This window comes from Miniopterus natalensis, chromosome 4 (genome assembly GCF_054644295.1).
Source record: "Miniopterus natalensis isolate mMinNat1 chromosome 4, mMinNat1.hap1, whole genome shotgun sequence".
Classification (NCBI taxonomy): Eukaryota; Metazoa; Chordata; class Mammalia; order Chiroptera; family Miniopteridae; genus Miniopterus; species Miniopterus natalensis.
In genome coordinates this window covers 44,247,375-44,270,661 of record NC_142084.1, presented here as the reverse complement: position 1 = coordinate 44,270,661, position 23,287 = coordinate 44,247,375, and the positions used below count along the sequence as shown (strand labels likewise).

At 39.2% G+C, this 23,287-nt stretch overlaps 1 protein-coding gene and 1 long non-coding RNA gene across 4 annotated transcripts in view; one reads left to right on the top strand and one right to left on the bottom strand.

Moving 5' to 3' along the window:
- Positions 1–1,212: 1,212 nt before the first annotated feature.
- LOC148093266 (uncharacterized) lies at positions 1,213–4,436 on the bottom strand. Its single transcript, XR_015714365.1, has 2 exons — positions 4,236–4,436; positions 1,213–3,924 (listed from the first exon to the last, which is right to left on the bottom strand). It is a non-coding gene; the product is annotated as an uncharacterized LOC148093266 (long non-coding RNA).
- A 1,177-nt stretch (positions 4,437–5,613) lies between these two features.
- Positions 5,614–23,287, top strand: part of FBXW7 (F-box and WD repeat domain containing 7) — a 154,260-nt gene continuing 136,586 nt past the window's right edge. For 2 of the 3 annotated variants that reach the window (XM_016197793.2, XM_016197789.2), the window contains exon 1: positions 5,614–5,796. The gene's annotated coding sequence lies outside the window, so the exon portion shown is untranslated. The remainder of the gene's footprint in view (positions 5,797–23,287) is intronic. The other variant, XM_016197792.2, reaches the window with a different exon arrangement.

Sequence of the window (23,287 nt, the reverse complement as noted above, 5' to 3'; positions counted from 1 at the left end):
ATGGTAATTCTTTGTACAGGCAACAGGGCCTAGTGACAGATAGGCTATAAAGGGGAGTAAAGAAACCTTATTTTTTTAAAGCAAGTTTCCATGAAATACCTTTAAGCACCATCATTTATATTAACCTTTAAAATATTTAGTTTATCAATCTTAATCTGATCCTAAACTGTTAGGCTTCACATAACCTTATTCAATTGTAGACTAAGAGGCTTGCCACGTGGAAGTGAGCAATATTCTGTAGACCATGGGAACTGATTTACCTTACTGCTCCAGGAGACTGAGAGTGGTGTGAGACAATGGCATGCATACTCTATTTGAAGACTTGGGGTGGAGTATAGGCTTCCTATTTACTTGCTCTTTTGACCTGGGTAAGTCATTTAATTTCTCTGCGTCTCACCTTCCTTCAGTTTTAAAGTATCACTGACTGTAAACCAAGAATTGACTGATAAGAAAATGATAAAAACAATCTAACAATATGTTGGGACAATTTGCCAGGTAGAAACATGGGTGGTGTGTATTTGATATTAATGAGTGAAATTAAAAAATAAATACCCAAACAAACCATGTATTTTAGCAAGAAGTTTAGGAAGAAAAAGAAAAGCCATTGTGACTTTTATAAAATGAATGAAACTTGGAAATGAAAAAAAGCCTGTGCCGGGGGAAACAAGTTGTTACATAGTTGCCTATAAAATACAAAGCAGCAAAGAATAGGGTTTAGTTACATAGATTTAAGGAAGCTAAATCACAACAAATAACTATATTCCATTGGGCATCTCAGAGATTAGGCATGAAAAGGCAGTAACACACTTGATAAAAGAAATCCAAATGGCTAGTTTATATATGAAAAGGTCCTCGACAGCATCAGTAATCGGGGGATGCATGTTAAAACCACAATGACATACGCCCTAGCTGGTGTGGCTCAGTGGTTAGTGTTCAATTCCTCATCAAGGGTCCGTAGCTGGGTTGCAGGTTCCATCCTGGCCCCAGTTGGGGCACATATGGGAGGCAACCAATTGATGTGTCTCTCTCACATTGATGTTTCTCTCTCTTCCCCCTCCCTCCCCCTCTCTCTAAAAATCAATAAAATAAAAGCACAGTAGCATAGTACAACACACGCACCAAACGGGCAGAACTGAAAAGAACTACCAATACCCAGTGTGGCTGAGGATGTGCAGCAATGGGGCTCAAACATGGCTGGTGTGATTACAACACTTTAAAAACAGCTTGACATTATTTATTCAAGTTTATGACACACATATCCACTTCCAGGTATATACCATACAGAAACTGATATAGACAGGATGGAATACATATGAAGAATGTTCACAGCAGCATTTTTAACAGCTCCAAACTAGAAACAAGCCAGATACCCATCAACAAAAGAATCACTAATTATGGCATATGCTAAAATGGAACACTGTAATATTCAGCAATTAAAATGAACAAATTAAAGCTAGTATATAAACAACCCAAACAACATATGGATTAAAAACAATGTTGAGCTACAGTGGTAAATATAATAGATTATGTATTATAATTGTTTCATTTAATGAAGTTCAAAAGAAAGGGCAAAACCAAACAATATATTGTTTAGGGATACATACTTGTGATAAAACAACTGAGAAAAGCAAGGAAATAATTATCACAAAAGATAGAATAATGTTACCTCTAAAAAAGAGGGAAAGAGTTGTGTTCAGGAAGGTCAGCAGGGGGAATTTTGGGGTGCTGGCAATGTTCCATTTCTTGACCTGGTTGGTCACATGGAAGTTTCTTTTATAATTACTCATTATACTGAATAACTGCTTTATGCATTTCAATGTATTTTTCACAATAAAAATTCTAAAAGTAATTGAATACTGTAAAATGGTATTTGTAGAAAGAAATTTTGCCAGATAATTTACCTTATAAAATCTTTAATAGTAAAAAACCCCTGATGTGGGATAATAAAACACTGATTAGTTTCCCATAAGTGCTCACTTTCAAGTGTAGGAGAATAGAGCCCTATACAAATATCCCTTTGTTATATTTTAACATGCAAATCTCTATCAGAAAAAAATTGACAAACCAGGGAAAAAACTGTTACCTAAAACTTCAAAGATTTTTGAATTTTGAATGAACTGTTTTCTCCAGTGGATAAAAAAAGAAAAAAAAAAAAGAAAAACAGAAACAACTAAAAAGTTGCAGGCCAAGTTGGACATGTATGAACTTCCTCTTCTCCAGTTGCCAGTTCCAGCTGTTTCCTCCAGTTATCATGCTGGGTGGTGAGGTGGGTGGATCTTGCCCAGTAAGTTTAGTGCAGCTGTTACTTCTTATTTAGGTGGTGGAGCACTCTCTGGGGTGCCATTCTGTCTTCAGCATTAAGGTTTTAAGGTGGAGCCACAGATAAGGCTGCTGAAAAAGTCTGTCTGGTACACACTTTCCTTGAGGCATCCTTTGTTGGGCTGCACTCTTTTTATTCAAAACCCAAAGAACTGCCCTGGCCAGTGTGGTTCAGTTGGTTGGAGCGTCCTCTGTCCGGTACGCCAGAAGGTGGCGGGTTTGATTCCCAGGAGGGCACATAAGTAAGTTTCTGGTTCAGTCATGGCAACGGATTGATGTTTCTCTCTAAAATTAATGAAAAAAAAAATTATGCCCGGCCGGGTGTGGCTCAGCGGTTGAGTGTCGACCTAGGATCCAGGCGACCGTGGTTCGATTCCTGGTCAGGGCACATGCCTGGGTTGCGGGCTCGATCAATGACTTTCTCATCATTGATGTTTCTATCTCTCTCTCCTTCTCCTTTCCTCTCTCTCAAATCAATAAAGATATATTTAAAAAAAAATTAAAAAAAATAAAATGAAAAAATTAAATATTATAAAATCCCCACAGAACTTAAAATCTAAGGTTCTCAGTTTCACAAAATCCCCTAAATCTGTGTACTTTACTCCTTCAACTTCTTTCAGGAAATCAGGAAGACAGGCAAAACCTAAAAAGATTTGTTTTGTAACCATATGGGGCCATCACTTGATGGTCTGATTCCCTGTGAGTCTTATTTGGAAGAACATAGACATGTCAGGTTATGAAGAGGCGGTCAAATCCAGGGTAGTTTAAGCAGGATAGTTAGCCTGGCTCTTGGAATTTAGGATCCAGGGTGGTTAGGCAGGTGCTACTTTGTGTCTTCTTGCTTCTGCAACGTCCCATCCCCCCTTCCATCACCTTTTCTGCAGCATGTTAATAAAAATAAGCCTTTGGGTTTATCTAGTTAGAAGTTTCCTTGGTCTGCTGTTTGCATATGGTGGTGGCAGTAGTGGCAGAAACCCAAGCTTCCCAAGCCTGCCTATAAAAAACGTGCTCTTTATCCCCTGAGGTGGAGACTTGCAATACCCAGTGCTGCCCCTTCCAGATGAGGCGGGGATGCCAGGTCCCACCACAGAACTGTAGAATCTGCTTCCTTTCATCATTGCTTCTGCTTTTACCTCATTCTCACACTATTCACCAGGACAGGTGCAATCTGGGGATTCTGGTCCTTTTTCCTTTTATTGTAAAAAATTTTTTTTTTCCCCTAGAGAACTACACTTGCAACTTTGTAAGTTTTTTTCTTGAATTTACTTTCCAGGATAACATCGGTAGGAAAAGCTGCACAACAGTAATGCTATTTATTTTAGAAAGGAAATAGCCTTTGAGTCAGACTTGAAACACAGGCTACAATTTCTTGATGACGGTAATGTACACCGATTCACAACCAAGGTCAGGTCCCCAAAGCTTCAAACTACAAGCACGAATGATTACCAGGAGTGAAGCACTATTAAATTCTCCCACTAAAAAACTGTCAAAAAATCCTTCCGCAATCTCCGGGAGGACGGCTCCTCTCCCTCGCCCGGGGAATGCGCCTCCTTTTCCACTAGGAAGACTCGGGGTGTGACTGTACTCCAGGCGCGTTCTTATTTCCTTTGGGGGGGGGGGAAGAGGGGAAAGAAGGGATGTATTTTACATCTCTCATCTTTGCAAGGCTATGCAGTTTACAAAGCGCTAGCACTTCATCCACTCCGAGCTCCGCGAGTGTTCATTCATTCCCTCACTCATTCACTCAACATTTACTGGGTGCGACGACACTTTACCCCGCGCTGGGTCTCGCCCCGCAACACGGGAAGGGTGGGGCGCTCGCTCCCTGGAACAGGTGCGGCGAGCGGACCCGGCTGTAGGACAACTTCTCGCTCAGTACAGCTTTTCAAAGGCCTGTCTGGGGCCAAATGCCTCACCTTCAGGTGGTGCGCGCCCGAGCATGGCCGCGCGGCCCGGGCCTCCTCCTTGCTCCCAAAGGAGCAGTCACCACCTGCCTGAAGGAAACCACTAATGGGCAAAGCCCTCTCCGCCGCCCTCGGGTCGTGGGTAAGACGAGGCGGCAGCTTAGGCTCCACTCGGCTCCTCCCCTTCCTCTCTTCAGTTCTGACGCGGCCGCAGAGGCGGCGGAGGCGGCGGCGGCGGCGAGTCCCGCGGCCCTAGGCGCACCCACCCGCTCGCCGAGCCGCGACTTCCTCTTCCTTTGGGGCGTCATCAGAGCGCGCCAGAGTCGCCCAGGGCGGGGTGGTTGGAAAGGGGAGAAAAAGGCCAGCAGAGGAAGCCTCGGAGCGGAAAGCGCAGGGAGGGGGGAGGAGAGCGGTTGCTAGGTGACTTGCGTCATCGCTCCGCGACGCTTTCCTCCCGCCCCTCTCTCTGGAGTGAGGCGAGAGCCCCGCACAGAGCGAGCGAGACAGCGAGCTGAGCTCCGGGCGCTGCCGCCGCTGCCGCCGCTGCCGCCGGGAGCGTGAGAGACTGGGAGCATCCGAAAGACCCCGCCCCCGTGCGCTGGCTGCCGCCACGACCTCCGCCCTAACCTGGGCCAGCGGGAGCCGCGGCCACCGCTTTTCTCCCCCCCTCACCTTCCCGGCCGGCAGCAGCGGCTGCACACGCCGGAGCCGGAGCCCGAGCCGGAGCCGGCGGCAGGGGGGCAGGGAGGCGGCTACCTCGGGCCGGGGCTAGTCAGCAGCTCCGCGGTGAGAGGACGCCGAGGAGGGGCCGGAGCTTCTATCTGGCCCCGGGGCGCGGGCGAGGGACCCCCAAGGTGTAGGGAGGGGGTCCCAGCCGCAGCGACACATGCAGGAGCCGGGAGCGGGGGCGGCGCCTTGCGGAGCCGGCCGGGTCCCCCACCTCGCGGCCGCCTCGGCCACCCGCCCGGGGCCTTAGCATCTCGCCCCGGAGTGTATGATCCGGGGTCCCAAGCTCAGCAATCACCCCCGGCCGGGGGGCGGGGACCCCGATGTGAAGCGGCGGCCCGGGCGGCGGGGAGAGCAGGACCGGCGCCGCTGCCCCTTCCTTACCTTCCCCCTGCCCTTAGCCCCCTCGGGGGTCTTTTCCCTCGGCCAGTCGCCGGCCCCCCGGCTCCTCGGCTGGACTCCGGGAGGAGTTCTTAGAGCCCCCTCCCCCGCCCCAGCCCCGAGGGCGGCGGGGCCGGGGGGACTCGGGGGGCCGGCCGCTGCCTCCGCCCAGAGGAAACTTTATAAAAACAAAACCCGGAGCCTCCGGAACGAGACTGTCCCGGTAGAAGTGGCCTAGGACGGGCAGGAGACAGCCTGAAGAGACCCAGGAAGAGGAGAAGAGGAGATAAGCGGGCCGAAGCCGCCTCTGCTCCGGCGGCGCGGAAGAGACCCGGGGGGCCGCCGGGTTGAGCGACACGAGCGCCGCTGCCCTGCGACGCGCGGTCGGAGCCTCGCAGCTGCAGCCTCAGCCCGGAGCAGGAAGGGAACCAGCCCACTTTCTCCGCGCCACGGCTCTTCTCTGAGTGTGAGTGGCCCGGGGAAAGGGATGGAGGGGTCGGGAGTGGGAAGATGCCGGTGCGACCTCCTGGAGTTGGGTGATGTTTTCCGGGAGTGTTGGGAGTGAGCGCATGGGTGAGAGGAGGTACCTTTATTCCTCCCGGCGGGAGAAGGTGTTAGGTAGTTCTGTGCTTTAAGCTTTCAGCTCTTTACGTGGAATACGCAAGCTTCCAGGCTTCTCTTAGAGGAGTTCTGTCTTTCTCCAGAGTGGACGCTTGCACCTTTCTGGACAGTAATTGACCAGAGGAAATTGAGGAAGCCGGAGCGTTTGTGCATACAAAGGACATCTCTGTAATATACCTTTTCCTGGTACACCAGGTGTGAAAAACTGCGGTGTAGTTTTTGTTTCTGGTGCGACTCTTATTTGGGTTCTCAAGTGGGAACCTCTTACCCTGTGGATCCTTGAAAGTAACCCCCCCCCCCTTCCTTGAAGAGATTTTCATTTGAGTACCTCTCGGTGCAGGAGGAGTTTTTACCTTCTCATTTTCTGGGTCCAATTCCTGTGTATCAGGAGGACACTAACATTTCAATTACTCAGGAAATTCTGAGTTTTTATGAATCACAAGTTAACTGGGGGAGAGCATTCAGTACTTTTCTTTAACCAGTTTATAGACGTTGTTATTCTTCACCCAAATGTTTTTTTGGGGGGAAGTAGCGTGTGTCTTAATTGCCAGCCCCTTTTTATTTCGCAGAGTGACTCGAGAGGCTTTGCTTATTTGAGTTTCTTCACTTCTCTATCTAATGAGAAACTTTTGATATTTAATATTTTGCAGGATGATTTTTTTCCTTCCATTATTTTAGAGGTGAAGTCTTTAAAATCTTTGATTTGTATTTTAGGTATCCTCTGAGAGTGCCAAATTTAGGTGCAGGAAAGTAATTTGTACAGACCTTAAGGCTTCAGCGTAGGGTGGAATTTTATATGACAACATAAGGGAGTACTGTACCAAGAATTATGGTCCCTCCAGACAGCTGTGTGGTCTTACTCTCTCTGAAGCCACTGCTGAGAGAAGCTTTGTGGGAATGGATATGTCTGAGGTTATCTGTGGTAACTTCTCCATTCAGGATCTTGGTTAAATTTATTTAAAACTTTCACAAACAATGTTTCCATCCCATACTTTTTGCCTTTTGAAGTAATGAGTTGCAGTTTGTTAGCTCCTGAATTATGTATCAATTCATTCATTTATTCCAAACCTGTCTCTTTAATGTTCCAGGACACCTGCAGAGTTTGTGTTTTGAGAAATGCTATAATAAGCTGGAGTTCTTTTTCTGGTTTTACAGATTTTGATTGTTTCTCTTTACCATTTTTCCTGACTCTTTGTATGTCTTAGACTAATTTCTTTAATTGCTTTGATCACTTTGCTCACCTCTGGAATGTCTCCACCCGTTTTGTTTTTCTTTATATGCCTTGTTCTTGTTATGCTTTTTAAAGGAACTTTAAATTCCATCTATTTTAAATGGGTACTGACATGAAAATATTGAGTAGTGGATGTAATGTTAGATGCGAAATCAGAAATAACTGTCTCTGGTTCTGTTATCTTATTTTGTGACCTTGAGGAATTCATGTATCCCATGTTTTACAGAAATAGGAGGAAGAGAAGTCTAGTTTTTCATAGCTGTTTTTGGGGGGAGGAAGGAAGGACAAACCAACAAACTGTAGCTTAAGTGTAGATTGTACTCCATCAAAGTTGTTTACTTACTTTAAAACTTACTTTTTATTGCTTTGACTATGGTGATGTTTTATTGCATATTTGGGTATCAAAGAAACAACAAAGTATTTGGGATCCCTGCCTTTGAGATGCTTTTACTTGCGGGTGGCAAAGGCAATGAATTACAAATTGCACAAAATAGTAGGACAGTGAGAATGGACCACTGTTTATCTTCTGCCACCAGATGTCAGATACTGTGTTTGGTACCTTGTAGATCCAAATGTATTTGCACATTTTTCTTAGGGAAATGATGGTGTTGAACTATGCAGGACTAACTGGAATGTCCGAACCAAATCTGGGAAGTCTTTTTTTGGGAAGAAAAGTGTTTAAGACTTTTGGAATTGGAGGGTGTGAGGGATCAATGTAATTAGGAAGTTAGCTTGATGGGAATACAGTAGGAAGTTGTTGAATAGGCTTAGAGTCAGTCCCTGTTTGTCTAGATACATGTTTACACATCCAAGAAGCAATTGAGAACAATGTTCCTGAGACAGTAGTTTCAGATGATTGAGGAGAAACTGTATTTTAGGCCAAGAGGCATTATACCTTTTTCTAGGTAACCAACATTTTTGTATACTATGATCCCTGAAGAGCTGTAAAGATAGAGTGAAAAAGAAGGCCTTCCAGTGTTGTGGTATGGTGCTAGTGGTTTCTTGTAAAAAATAATTCAGAAATGAGGCATTGTTTTGGACCTTAAATTTTAGGGTAAACGTTGGATACAGATGCAAACTCAAGACAATAAAATAGTTAAATTAGTGCTGAAAATGTAGAGCTGGGAGTCATTTTCAAAGTATTAAGGTTTCTTGAGAGTGCTGATATAGAATGAAAAATGGGTATTTTTACTTGAGGTCAGGGGGAGGAAAATCTGTTAAAGTTAGCAAAGATATAGTAAGAACAGAGAATGGATGACCTTTCCCTAAAATAAATGTTTTACAACTGGATGAGAGTTGAAGTTGAAAAGAGAGGAACAGCCTTAAAACATGGCATCCATTCAGTCTTAGGGCATATGATTCTATATTTTTGAAATAGCTATGTAGAGTATATAGGCCCCCTGAGGTTAAGTTTGGAAGAATATATAGGATTTTACTGTTAAGGAACTTTTACATAAGAGGACAGATTTCTTTCACCATATTTGTGTTTTTAAAGTTTGCCCAGAGTTATTATCCTAAGTTTGGTCTTTAACATGACGAAGTGGGGCTAAAAATAGCTGGCAGAGATGGCTGCTTCCCTTGCTCGCAGTTGGTGTGTGTCTTTGTGTCCTGTACAATGGAGGGGAATATCCCTGTGTTGGCACACAAGTCCTGAAAATTCTTATTTGAAAAAACCCTTTTATTAAAAAAGAAACACAAAGCAACTTGGCACTTAAAAAAATACAGACATCTTTGAGGTATGAGACACTGGAATTTTTTTTTTTCTTGTGAAACCTGCAGCTAGTGTGGCTCTAGCATTTAGTGTTGACTATATCAAGGATTAAGGATTGTGAGGGAGGGAATACATATATTCCCTCTTTTGCGATGCTTAGTTTGAATTCTCCACCTTCCTAGTAGCTTCTTTGGCCTTCTTCTAACGAGTGATCATTGCCCAGCTGGGGGTGGCTCAGCAGTTGAGCTTTGACCTAGGATCCAGGTGATCGAGCTTCGAGCTTCGACTCCTGGTTAGGGCGCATGCTTGGGTTGCAGGCTGGATTGCCAGTGGGGACCGTGCAGGAGGCGGCCGATCAATGACTCATCATTGATGTTTCTGTCTCTCTCTCTCCCTCTCCTTTCCTCTCTCTGAAATCAATAAAGATATATTTAAAAAAAAATAATAAAGAGTGATCATTGAAATGGCAGAACCCTCTGGGGAAGAGAGGTTTAGACAAGAAGCTTAAATCTGGGATGATTCCAGGATGAGAGTACAGGGACAAGCATATGCCATATGGATGCCTGCTCTCTTGACCCCTACTTTCCACTTATGCAGATGAAACCGTGTTGTGATGAACTTAAAGGGCAGCTTTTTTAGGTTAATACGGTTTACTAGTAAAGACAGTGGGAAAGGTGTGACTCTGGTTGTCGGGAGTCCTCACCCCATGTGCTTTGCTTCAGCAACTTTGTGATTGGTATGGGAACAGTGAAGAGCCTTGTGGGTGTTCATTGTGTGATTTAGCACCAGATAACTGACTGCAAAGCCCACACTTAGGCTAGCAGCAGCCCAATTCATGTATTTTGGAGATGGTTCTTGGAAAAGCCTTCTGTTTCCTCTGCTATCTCATTGTGTAGAGGAGGGGTTGACTAACTTCTCTTTGTAAAGGGTCAATAAATATTTTAGATTTTATGGACCACATAGTCTCTGGCTCAGTGATTCAGTTCTGTTCTTGAAGCGTGAAAGCAGCCATAGACAATATGTAAGTGAATGAGTGTAACTGTTCATTATACATAAAAAACCTTATACATAAAAACAGGAGGTAGGTTGGGTTTGGCATGCAGTTTATGGACCCTTGGTATAGACATCTGCCAAATCTACCAACAATACAGTATGAGCTTCATCTGTTGCAGATCTGGATTGGCTATTTTAGGTGGTCTGTTTTCTAAATGTGTTCTAGATGTGTTCCTTGGGAGTTGTCTTAATATGATTCTGCATAAAAGCGTAGAGTCTACTGTACAAGATAGTGGTGAAAACTGTGGATTAAGGAGCAGTGGCAGTGCCATCTCTAAACGGATGCAGCAAAAAGTGGGGACTACTTTTGTTTCTTATCTGTAGATGACCATAGTTGGCATATCCTGGCTATGTGTTGTGGCCACAAGATTAAGGAAATTATGGATATAATTTTGAAAGGTTGTGAAAATAAATTATAAATCATTTTCTTTAGATATAAAATTAGAAGTGTTTATGGTTGACTTGAATCATATGAAAGTATTAGCCAAATTATAAGAACATTACGACTTGATACTTGTCTCATAAAGTCTTAATCTCTTCTAGTTACCAATTCAGTGTGTACATTTATTGGCTCCACAATTTTTGTTTTGTTAATTTCAAGTATTAAATCTTAAAAAATCACTTAAATCATTTAAAAGTATACTTTAAAAAGCTTTGCTGTATTTTTAACAGTAAATGCCCCATGGTCTAATTTCTTGAGTCTGTCTCCAATGTGTTGTTTAGAAAGGATAATTCATCCTGTGTAGTTTTACATTGTAGCTAATATGAAAACATTTGTTTCATATGTCAACAAATACCTGCATTTGATAATGGTATGTTTTTGCCCTGGTTTCATAAATCTTATTTATTTCAGGATTCTCCTGTTTACAGTAGGGAAGGGTGTTACTATTACAATAGTGATCAGCTTTTAGTTAGTTTCAAACATGCTTTTATTTTATGTAGTTTTTGTACACTTGTAATTGGTTCTTCAATCCCTCTTCCTTAAAAAAAAAAAAGAGTTTATATAATCTGACAGTTTCAGTATACCTTTTACAGGGTCACTGTAAAACTGCTTTCATATTCATTAGGAGAGGCCTCTTTATTCTTTTAAAAAATCTTCAGTTTAATTTTTGCCTTTTCAAGTAATTTTTATCATTTTCTCAAGCTTTAGGATGGGTGGCAATTTAAGAGATACCAGGTATTCATCTCATATCTGCAAATATTCCAAATAGAAATAGTCTATATTGATGACACTTTCTGTGGACCAGAGAAAAGAGTGGTGTGTTTTGTTTTTTTTTAAGTGTAGCTGAATTGTCATTACAAACAGATATCTAAAGTAACTTTCAAATTATGAACTCTTGCTGTTAAACCTTTCTGCTTTGAGACTTTTTCCCACTATGTATAAAGTCACTCTGTCTTATGCCTTAATGAGCTTTTAGATTTTTGTCATTTTCTTCTGATACATCACTGATACTTTCTCACTATACCTTTCACAATGAGTTTAGAGTATATTTTCTAAATATATATGACATTTCCTGAACGCTAGGGGATATATATTTTCTAATAATTATACTTTTGCACACAAGTATATTTACTGTTTCCTCCTATTCCACTTTCAGAATTGTGAAATATTTGAGGAAACATCTGTACTTGATCTGGATAGTGAACGACAAATTAATAAATATATAACAATTTTTCTAAAATGTTCATTTAAAATTTTTGAGTAACACTTGATTTCTTTAAAGCAGAAAGCTAATACAAGAAAATATGAGAGCCTACATTTGTGTTGCAGCTGCAATGCAGATAGCGGAAAGATAATAAACAAGAATGCACAAGAGACCTAATTTGCTGGAGTATCTTATCTTTTGCTCTTTCCCCATCATCAGGGATAGTGTGTGGATCAGTCAGCTATCATGCAGTTTTTGTTGCTATGCTGTGTCTCTTATGCTCTTTCCAGCTGAAAGATAGCTATTGGAAACCTGGGCGGAGTTGGGAAGGAGGTAGCATGTTGTGAGTGTGTCTGTGTGTGCATGTACCTGGTGTATTGTGCCAAGTGCTCCTTTGTGCGTGACCGCTCTGGAATTTAGGAAATACTAAAACATACAGTGCAGAGTATTTTTAATGTCACTTAGCCTTTCCTCTGAGAGGCTCACCATTGGATAAGATACTGTTTTCTTTTGGTATATTCATCATCACACAGCACCTTGAATGAACCCATCAATAAACAGGCAGTCCCTGCCTCACAGCGGTTTGTCTTAGACCTTTTTACTTTACGATGGTGCAAAAACGATATGCATTCAGCAGTGGTCAGTTTTCAAATTTTGAATTTTGATATTTTTCTGGGCTAACTAGCGATAAGTAATGGTATGATGCTCTCTTACTGCGCTGGACAGCGGCAACAAGATGATTTTGCCACACTGTGGGCTGATGTAAGTAAGTGTTCTGAGCATGTTTAAGGTAGGCTAGGCTAAGTTGCGATGTTTGGTAGGTTAGGTGTAGTAAATGCATTTCTGACTTAATGATAAGTTTATTGGGACATAACCCCACCATAAGTCAAGGAGCATCTGTATGTTAGTGCCAAATGTCAAATCCCACGGCAAATTGCTTGTTTGATTTTGGAAGAATGTATTTATCTTATCAGACTTGTAGGATTGCATTTTTTTTTAGGGCAGTTTAAGGGGCAATAAATAATGGCCCTTTGAATGATGTTCTCTATATCTGAGAAGGAGTTGCTTCACTAATAATAATGACATAACTATCTAATGGTTGACAATATTGTCCATACCTGCAGCCAGCAACATCCTGCTAATCCATTTCTCGTTTACCTAATAATATGTAGTCATACTATGGAGGCAGAAGACTCCTTTGTTAGGCAGTTCATTTCTTAGCTACATGGCTTTGGACATGCTATTTATCCTTCTAATATTAGCTTTATCACCTATTGATGGGGGAATACCATGTCCTTCATATGGTTATTGTTAGGATTAAATGAGATGATATAAAACATATGGAAAGCTCCTAGTCCAGTGCCTGGCATATAGTAATGTGACCAATCACTGTTAACTTGTTAAGTTAAACATCTTTCAAAGTGTGACATAGACAGAAGGCTAAAGTCAGGCTTTATGTTGCCAAACGTTTAAATTCAACCCTTGAGTTTGACATATAATACCGAAGTAATCCTGCAGTGTTTTCAAAAGCATCTAAACCAGTGTATGATTCATTAACATTTTATTTAACATTAAAAAAAAAAAAAACAACTAGAGAAATAGAACTACTGTGGTTATTATTTATAGAAAATAAAGACTGATAGAAACATAACTGGAATTTGAATTCATTTCCAAAGACCTCAGTAGTGTTTAGATCAGAAGGGACTTTTAAAAATAATTTGCTGATTATCTCTGAAAGTGGCTGTGGTTTAAATTGTAAATTTAGAAATGTCAGGATGTAATTCAGTTATCAAGTCTTTTAACTGTCCATCTCCTTAACTGTTGGGAATGCAAAGCTTTAAAGAAATCATGAAGTTTAATAAGTTTTATTTGTATTATTACATCTCATCTCAAAATAAGATGGAAGGAATTTTATTTAGGTGATTCTATTTTAATTAAATTTTAGTTTTTCCCTTTTCTGAAAATGATTAGAGGGAGAGTGTTAGCTGTGTTAGTGTTTGATATTTCCCTTTCATGCTTAGTATTTATTAAATATAAGATCAGTTTCAGAAATAACATTTCCTTCAAGCTTGGCATAATCAGTGTCCTATTGGCTAATACAAGAAATAAATGCTTCTGGGTCATTTTTGTATTTGGAAAGTATTTCTATTTTGAGAACAATTTGGCTATGCCTTCATAGTCTGTTTATTTAATAGCACTGTATAAGATAAGTGTATGAAAAAAATCAAAAGCAGAAAGGCAAGATTGAGATATGTTTCTTAGCACTGATTTTCTTGCCAGCTCTTGTCCTCACTCTCTAACTTCTTCTTTTAAGGCAAATTTGCTTTAGATTTTGGTGTAAGTTCAGAAATTAGATTGATGTAAATATTAGTGGATATCTGGTTAAGCAGTTAATTTAGTGAATATTCTAGTTTTTAAAAAATTCAGTATTTTAAGTATTTTTCTTTGTTGGTAGTGATTGGAGTTACACTTCTTTCCATTTTAGAGATTTTCAAAAAAGAGTTTTATAATTATGTCTAGGTTACTGGATAGATGGGAGAAGAACATAGTCTCTCTAATGAGTTTAATTTCTTCCTGTTTATTTAGTATGTGGGCAATAATATCAGAAGGCTAGATAAGTATGTGTGTCATTAGTTTTCTTTTGCATGATTGGTGGTTCTAAATTGACTACTGTGAATTTGGTAATAGAAACGTTGGAATGCTGCTATAATGAGTGGGGAACCTTTTTTCTATTGAGTATTACACAGGTAGAATTTTTTCATTAGAGAAACATTCAAATTTTAATTTACTAGATTAGAAAATTAGCAGGAAACACAAAATTTCAGGTTTTTTGTGAAGGCCATTTAGTAGCAGAGATGGGGTGTACAGAGGAGGGGAGAGACACACAGCAAAAGAGGGAGGGGAGAGGCAGACACCTAGGAGAGTGCTTCCGGAAGTTTTGAGGTCAGTCTTAGTCAGAGGTCACACCCTGTTATTTCTTTGGGTTGTGGACGTGGGGTGTTACCACTTGTTATCTACCACCCTTTGAAATGTTGATTAGATGATTGACTCTAGTTCTTAGCTTTTCAGCATCTGGATTCTTTAAAACCATTGAAATTTTAATCTGTGTGGGATAGTCAATGTGTGGGAAAATTTCCACAATACTTGCTAGGAGAAGGAACCCACAAAGGATTTTTAACTACATTGGAGTTTTGTTTTTTTGTCTTGTTTTATTGTCTTTTTTCCTCCTTGGCCACATTTCTCAGCTTTGCCTAAGAGATGTTTGTAATTCTCTGTATGCGACATAGCTGTTGAGAGGAAAGCTTTGGGGTTGATAGACTACGGTTCCAGCTGTGCTGCTTTGTGAGGTTGGACTAGTTGTTTATTCTATGTGTGTTTCCTGTGAAACTGGGATGATAATGTACCTCATCACAGAGTCTGGCTGAGGATTAGTGCTCAATAAGTGTTAGCTGGTGCAATAATAATAAATACTACGATATTCAATTATTGTTACTTCTCGTTAGGTTGCTGTTTTTTTGTTTTGTTTTGTTTTGTTTTTTAATGCTGAGGGCATCTGTGGTCTTTGCTTCTGAGTATGTCACTAGACTACTACTGCCTTTATTCAGCAGCAGATATTAACTGAGCACCTGCTGTGCCAGGCACTGATCTAACTGAATACTACATAAAAATCTCTGCCCTCTTCAGACTTACTGTCTGGTTGGGGGAGATAAAATAAACCAAACCAAATAGGTGACCCATGACTGATGGAATTTGGTGTTTGACTTCTTATGTCTAAGCCTGTGTTAACCACCCTATCAGTCTTCATCTTCACATCTTTTATATTTTTCCCTCTTGCCCTGCTTGAGTGTGTTTGGTGGCAGGAGCACTCTAAAATCATTGAACCAGTTTCATTGTCTCCAGCTAAGCTTGATCTTAATTTTAGGGTAGCCTTATACTCCTCATCATTTCCATGATTTACCACTTAAATTGGCGATCACAGAACTTTCCTTTCAGTCCCCAGACTTCTGTTTTACGTAGTTTACAGAAGTGTGGCTCCTCCCCAGCTTATCACCTTTTGCTCATCAGTGTAATTTCTTAAGAGAGGGGATACAAGAAACCTCTTTTAAGAAGTATTCCCTGACTAACTGTGTACTTTCCCATCACCTATTTTCTATTTTGCATGTTCTGTGTATTGCTAAATGAGGTATTTAACTTGCTTATTCTTTCTTTTTTTAAAAAAATCCTTTTTCTGGTCTCTTTAATGAAATTGTAACCCCTTTTAGGTCAGGGACCACTTTTCTATTCCAAGCCTTAGTTTCCTCACTTGAAAAGAAGATAATGCCGACCTCACAGGAATGTTGTAAGATTTCAGAGAGATAATGTATGAAAAAGGTTCTGAGCCAAATCCTTAATAAATGGCACTTTCCTTTTCTTTGAACCACCCTGGTTCTTAAAGTTGGTACTGGGCATATAGTTAGTACTTAAAAATTAAGTACTTGTTAATTTATCCTGAATTGAGGTTGGGAGCCTTTTAACTTCCACTTGTGTTGATAATTTTAGTTTTTATTTCCAGATAAGATTAAAAATGCTACTTTCCAATATCAGATGATAAAGGCTGAGGCATTAATAAGAAATGGCATAATAGTGATTAGAGCAGGAGCTCAAGCCACCATTGTGTGGGTTCAAATACAGACTACTGCACTTATGGGTTGTATGACTTTTGGCAAGTTTTTGTCTCTTTTGGCTTCACTTTCTTAATTTGTAAGATGGGGAAAACAACTACTACCTGTGGATACTATGTTGTTAGGTTAAATGAAATAATAAATAAGAAGCACAAAGCAGCGCCTGTCGCATAATGGCCCTAGGGAACATTTGGCAATATCTGGAGATGTTTTTGAGGGTCACAACTTGGGGGAGGTATATTTGGGGGGTACTACTAGTATCTAGTGGGTAGAGGCCAGGCAAAAACAATGTACAGGACAGCACCCCACAACAAAGGATTGTCTGGTCCAAAATGTCAATAGTGCCAGGGTTGGGAGACCCTGCTCTCAGTTTCTTATTTGAATATTTTCTTTGTGTTGGAACTTTTCCAGTTAGATTCTGTATAAATACTGATGATTGATAAAAATAAGTCATAGATATGGAATAGGCCTCATTTAATGTTCATTTTAAAAGACAGACATAGGAAATTAATAGATTTCATGATTTTAAAAAAAAGTTATATCACAGTTACTCCAAATGTAACCTAAGAGTGCTTACACTTACTCAGACTAGGAAAGGTTTCCAGGTGGGTTTCCCTGGATTTTTTAAATGTATTTTTTTACAGTGGCAAACTATTCATGTAAAAGTATATCAAGGGTAGGGGGCTGAAGAGATGTGAGTGCCATAGTGTAAATATTCATAAAGTCAAATATATGTAAATGGAAAAAGCAAGAACGTTTGGATTATGTCTTATTTCCCTCACACCTTTTATGTTTTATTACTCACCAAGTCCAGTGCTCTTTAACTTAGGACCTTTTCCCCCTCTCCTCAGTGTTTAAAATTGGACCCTTCCCATTCCCTGTCCATTTTAGGAGCTTCTAAATTGATTTCTTTGCTACTATCTTTTATATTCCTACCTGAAGTGACACTGCTTAAGGGAGAGCCTTCATAATCCAGGATTTCTTCTACCATTCAAACCTCCCTGCACTAGCCCTTTATTTATGAGAGAAAATTAAATGCTGTTAGTTGTACACCATCTTTGGGAGAAATGGGAAAATAGTCAATCACATTATTTTCTGTATTGTATAGTTCAGATGACTTCCTTCACTTGCATTGAAACACTGTATATCCATGTATATGCAGCATGTAGATACTTTAATGTATATTTGTGTGTGTGTGTATGTTCATATATATACCTTCATGTATAATTTGTCTCTACACCTTGTTATTTCCCCTGTCTGGAATATTTTTTTCCTTTCATTTGTGAAATATTTATCTCTTAAGACCATACTTAAATACCATTTCCTCTAGGAAGACTCTCCTGATTTATGTAAGTGGAGTGTATTTTCCTCTGGTTACCCACAGTATCTGTGTGGCTTTTATAACACTTAACATAATTATTTGTATTTTTCTCTTACACTGGTCTGTCAGTTCTTTGAGGACAAGGGTTATGTCTTATTTATCTTTTCAGTTAATATCTCCACCCTCCAAGTGCCTAACATTTCCTGCTACACAGTAGGCATGTACTATGGTAACAAGTGAATGGAAAAGAGGAAAAAACCAAAAAAAACTGGGAAGGTTTTTTTAATAGGCTCTATAAGAGGAGGATATTATCTTTTTTTAAAAATTGATTTTTAGAGAGGAGGGGGAGAGAAAGAAGCATCAGTTTATTGTTCCACTTATTTATGCATTCACTGGTTGATTCTTGATGTGCCCTGACCAGGGATTGAACCTTGGCATATCAGGACAATGGTCCAACAAACAACTACAGGGTCAGGGCGAGGAGAATATTATCTTGTCACCTTTGTTTCCAAGTGCTTAGTGTACTGCCTCGCCGTAATTGAATGAATTAGAAGCCAGTTCCAGTAGTTGACAGAGATTCCATGTGAACTTTTCCCCTTCTGCATTCCTAGAAAGCACATCCTAGAAGTAAAACAGCCTAGATGTTTGGTACATCTGATGCATTAGGTAGACCTTTTTCTTGATTCAGTAATGAGACTTTTGATCCAATGATACTTTTTGAAAGATGTTTTTTCACTTATGGGCCCATTCTAGTATTGAGCTTATTGGAAAGATGAATGTTTAGTATTAGTCTTACATCTTGGATGAGCTGTCATTAAGTAAAATTGTTAAGTAAAGCCTCTGTACATTTGGGCCCAAACAGAGTGAGTATGTATTTACTCTCAAGTGTGGATAATGACTGATGCTATTGAAGCATGGGAGAAAAGGGGGCAATTGAAGGTGAGGAAGATGCCTGCTAGGTTAGGTCTCTTTTTCTTTTGATGATAATTGGTTTTATCGGAGAGCTGCCCCAGTTATTTTATTTTATTTTTTAAATCCTCACCCAAGGACATGCATTGATTTGAGAGAAAGAGAGAGAGAGAAACTTTGATAAGAAACATGGATTGGTTGCCTCCCTTATATGCCCTGACTGAGGATCAAACCTGCAACCTAGGTATGTGCCCCAGCCAGGAATCAAACCCAAAACCTTCCAGTGCACGGAACAATGCTCTAACCAACTGAGCCACACTGGCCAGGGCTGCCCCAGTTATTAATAAAGAATTATCTAGGAGGGAGAGGGATGTGAATCTAGAGGATAAGAATATTGATTTGATAATTGATAAATTAATAATTTGATAATTATTGTTTTGATCAGGGTCGTCTTCTTCCAGGCTCACTGGTGGTTTGCAGAATTCAGTTCCTGTGTTTGTAGGAATGGTGTCCTTGTTTTTCTTGCTGGCTCTAAGTCAGGGACCACTCTCTTAGAGGCTCCAAGGGGCCACCCTTGGGTTCTCACCGTGTTATCCTCCCTGTGGGCAGACCAACATGGTCGTTTGTTACTTCAAAGATAGTAGGAGAGTTGCCCTTGGAATCTCTCTGTCTTCTTTTAAGAACTTATCTCTCTGGATCAGGCCTACCCACAGTAATCTCCCTCATTTAAAGTAAATTGATTAGGGATTTTAAGTATATCTATAAAGTATTCCTTTCTTTATTAGGTCTTAGGTTTATTCCTTCAGCGTGGGGGTAAAATGATTCTCCTTGAAGCTTTCTAAACACAGTTCTGTAATGTTCTTGACCTCTATTTTGTCTATATACATTTTTCTATCATATTCAAAGTTGGCTCTCCTAACCCTTTTATATACTTGTATAATTTCCTATCTACTTTTCTACTTACTGTCTTTGTAGGGTCATAAACAGAAATAATTTTCAACTAGAAATTCCAAGCTCCTAAAAAATTTCATGTTGTTATTATGAGACTTTTCACCTTTCACTTAAGATAGTTGTAACCTCTAAGACAATCTCAAAATGTACTCATCTCAGGTTTTCTTGTTAAGATCCACAGTACAGTTTGAATTTTAGGAAACATGAAAGATCTCCCTCCTAGTCACTTCCTATGGTTATTGCTTGGTGTGTGCAGGAAACACTCTGGGAAAAGCCTTCCTGGAGCATAAGAAAAAGGGGACCATGGGAGGACTCAAGTGGAGCTCTCAAAAGACTCATCTAGCTGCCATTTAATGCAGCATAGTCCAATAGAAATACAATGCAAGCCAGATAGCTAAATTTAAGTGATTTTGTAGCTACATTAAAAAACTAAAAGAGAACAGGTGAAAAAATTTTAATAGTATATTATATTTAACACAATATATCCAAAATATTATTTCAACGTGAAATCAGTTTGAAAACTGAAAATTTATTAATGAGGTTTTATATTCTTATTTTAGCACTAATTTTGAGATCTGATGCACACTTTATACTTAATAGCACATCTCAATGTGGACTTGGCCATATTGCAAGTGTTTGCTAGCTAGTGGTTACCATATTTGGACAGTGCAAAGGTAGACTATGAACTTTTTAAAAAAAATTAGGGACAGTAGTATATGAACTCCTCCAGAAATTGGCTTTAACAATGTTTGCCTCTTTAATAGTTTAGGGTATTGGTGTTTTTGAATGGTTTCTGTGGTTGAGATATAAAGTTTTTTGTTTATAAAGTTAAATACATTTTTATACATTTTCCTCATTATATAAATAATGTCATTGTTGAAAATTTGGAAAAGTCTGGAAAAGAAACTACACATTAACCTTATTTCCTCAGCCCCAAGGTAACAAATGTTAACTTCTGTTGAATTTCTGCTTTGTGAATGTTTCATTTTCAAAGAGAAAATAGATTTCTATTTTTGGTCTTAATTCCTTCCTCTTTATATTCAGATACTTATTAAGTATTATTGGCATTCCTTTTTGCCTCTCTTAAATTTATTGTTTCTGTTTGCCAGGCTATATCCAGTCTACAGGGTATCTGTGAGGGTGCTCTCTGGAGCACAATACTCTGAATGGTGCTTCCTGGATTGGGATTAACAGTAGAAGCCTTGATAGCTTTTATGTACTCATTGCTAAACCAATATAGTTGCTTTTTATTTTTCCTGCCTGCAGTCTTTTATAAGTACCCTCAACTTTCTTTGTTATTGACATAATTTGCATACCAGAAAAGTTACCCTTTTGAAGTAAACAATTTAGTGGGTTTTAGTATATTCACGACATTTTGCAAGCATCACTGCTGTCTAATTCTATATTATTTTCATCACCCCAGGAAGAAACCCATATCCATTAACAGTCACTTCCCATTTCTCCTCCATTGAGTTCTCAGGCAACCGCCAATCTACTTTCTATCTTTATGGATTTGCCTATTTTGAACATTTTATATAAATGGAATCACGCAATATATGACCTTTTGTGTTTGGTTTATTTCACTTAGCATAATGTTTTCAAGATTCTTCCTTGTTATGCCATGTACCAGTACTGCATTCTTTTTTATGGCTGAATAGTATTCCATTGTATAGAGATGCCACATTTTGTATACCTATTCATCACTTGATGGACTTTTGGATTGCTTCCAATTTTTGGCTAGTATAAACATTCTTTCTTCATATCATGCCTCATTGTTGTTCAAATTTTCAGTGGCTACCTATTGCTGATACAACATAATAGAAAATACTTAGTTTGCATTAAAAGTCTTACAAAGTGTAGCCTCAAGCTATTTTTCTTTACACTCTTCTTTTCCATTGTGTTGTTTCTTAGTATTTCTAAAATATGTGCTATATATGAATAATAAATTATGTAGACAATATAGATAAAATTTGTGAATTCAATTCATTTTAAAATGATCTACAATTTAAAAAAATGTATCTTTGTTGTTGAAAGTATTACAGATATCCCCTTTTTCCCCCCATTGGTCCCCTCTATGCCCCTCCCCCCAAGCCTTCACCCCCCTATTGTTTGTGTCTATGGGTTATGCATATGTGCATGTAAGTTCTTTGATTAATCTCCCCCCCACACTCCTCCTGTCCCTCTGAGATCCCTCATTCTGTTCCATGCTTCTATGTCTCTGGATCTATTTTGTTCATCAGTTTATTTTGTTCATTAGATTCCATATATGAGTGAGCTCATGTGATACTTGTCTTTCTCTGACTGGCTTATTTCCCTCAACATAATACTCTCTAGGTTCTTCCATGCTGTCTCAAAAGGTAATGAATATGTATAAATATTGTATATGTATGTATTCTGGAGACTTTTAGAAAGGCAAGTATTAGAACAGATTAAAGAGAAACACTGTAGTAGAACAAAGAGGATTTTTTTTTCTGGACTTGTTCATTATGTCAAACAGAGACCTATTCATTTTTTTTCCATATAATGTGAAAAAACACCTTATTTGAATCACCCTTTGATACATGGGACTCATTCATATCATTCATTTTCTGGTTAACACTATTAGCAGTTTGTTTATTCTGGGGCTTCAGTTTTATTTTTCCTCTTATCCAGATAGAGTCGGTCTTTTTCTCCTTTTAACATGCCTGAAATAGTAAAAATGAAATATTTTAATACATACAGTACTTAAAATTTTTTCCAGAATGTCTTTATGTGCGCACACACGCGCTTTCTCTCTCACACACACACTCACAGAAATATATAGTGATATTCTCTTCCATTTTACAGAAAAGAGAGCATAGTATACAGATGTTTTTTATTTCACAGTATATCTTAAAGATCTTTTCATAATAATAGCACATTGAGAACTTTCTTATTTATTTTCTGCAGGATACTTTCTCCAAAGTGAAATTACTGGATCAAAAGGTATATCCACTTGAAATTTGATTACCTATACTGGTAAGCATAAAAAAAAGAGATAAGGGAATATAAACAGGAAAAAGGAAACTAGCTTTTTGGACTTCGTTATAGATAAAAAATGTGGAGGATCAGAAATTTTGAGTAATTGCCCATGGTCATGCTACCAGTGTAGGGTCAGGATGCTAATCCAGGTATTTCTGATTTTGAATAAGCTCCTGTTCTTTCTGTTATATCCATCTATATTGCATTTGATGAACAAAAGGGAAGAGAAGGCATGCCAACTTCTTTATGGAGAGAAATAATAAAGAATTTCAAACTTTATGTTCTGTATTAGTACTTTAGGAAGCTTTGTGTTTTTCTAATAATGAATGATGTTAAGCATTTTTCATGTGCTTATTGGCCATTTATATATCTTTGGAGAAATGTTTATCCAGTTCTTTGGCCATTTTTAAATTGGGTTTATCTTTTTATTCTTGTGTTGTAGGAATTTTTTATATATTCTGAATATTAAGCCCTTATCAGATATATGGTTTACAAATACTTTCACCCATTTGATAGGTTGTCTTACTTTCTTGGTAATGTCTCAGTGCACAAAAGTTTTAAATTTTGATAAAGTCCAATTTATCTGTTTTTTCTTTGATTGCTCATACTTTGGTGTCATATCCAAGAATCCATTGCCATGATCACGGCAACCCAAAATCGTGAAGATTTACCCCTGTGTTTTTTGTGGAAGAGGTTTGTGATTTTAGCTCATATTTAGATAGCTTATTCAGTTTGAATTTACTTTTGTATATGGTGTATTCCTTCCTTTGTATGTGGAATTGCAGTAATCCCAGAATTATTTGAAAAACTATTTTTTCTTCATTGAGTGGACTTGGCACTTCGCTTAAAGTCA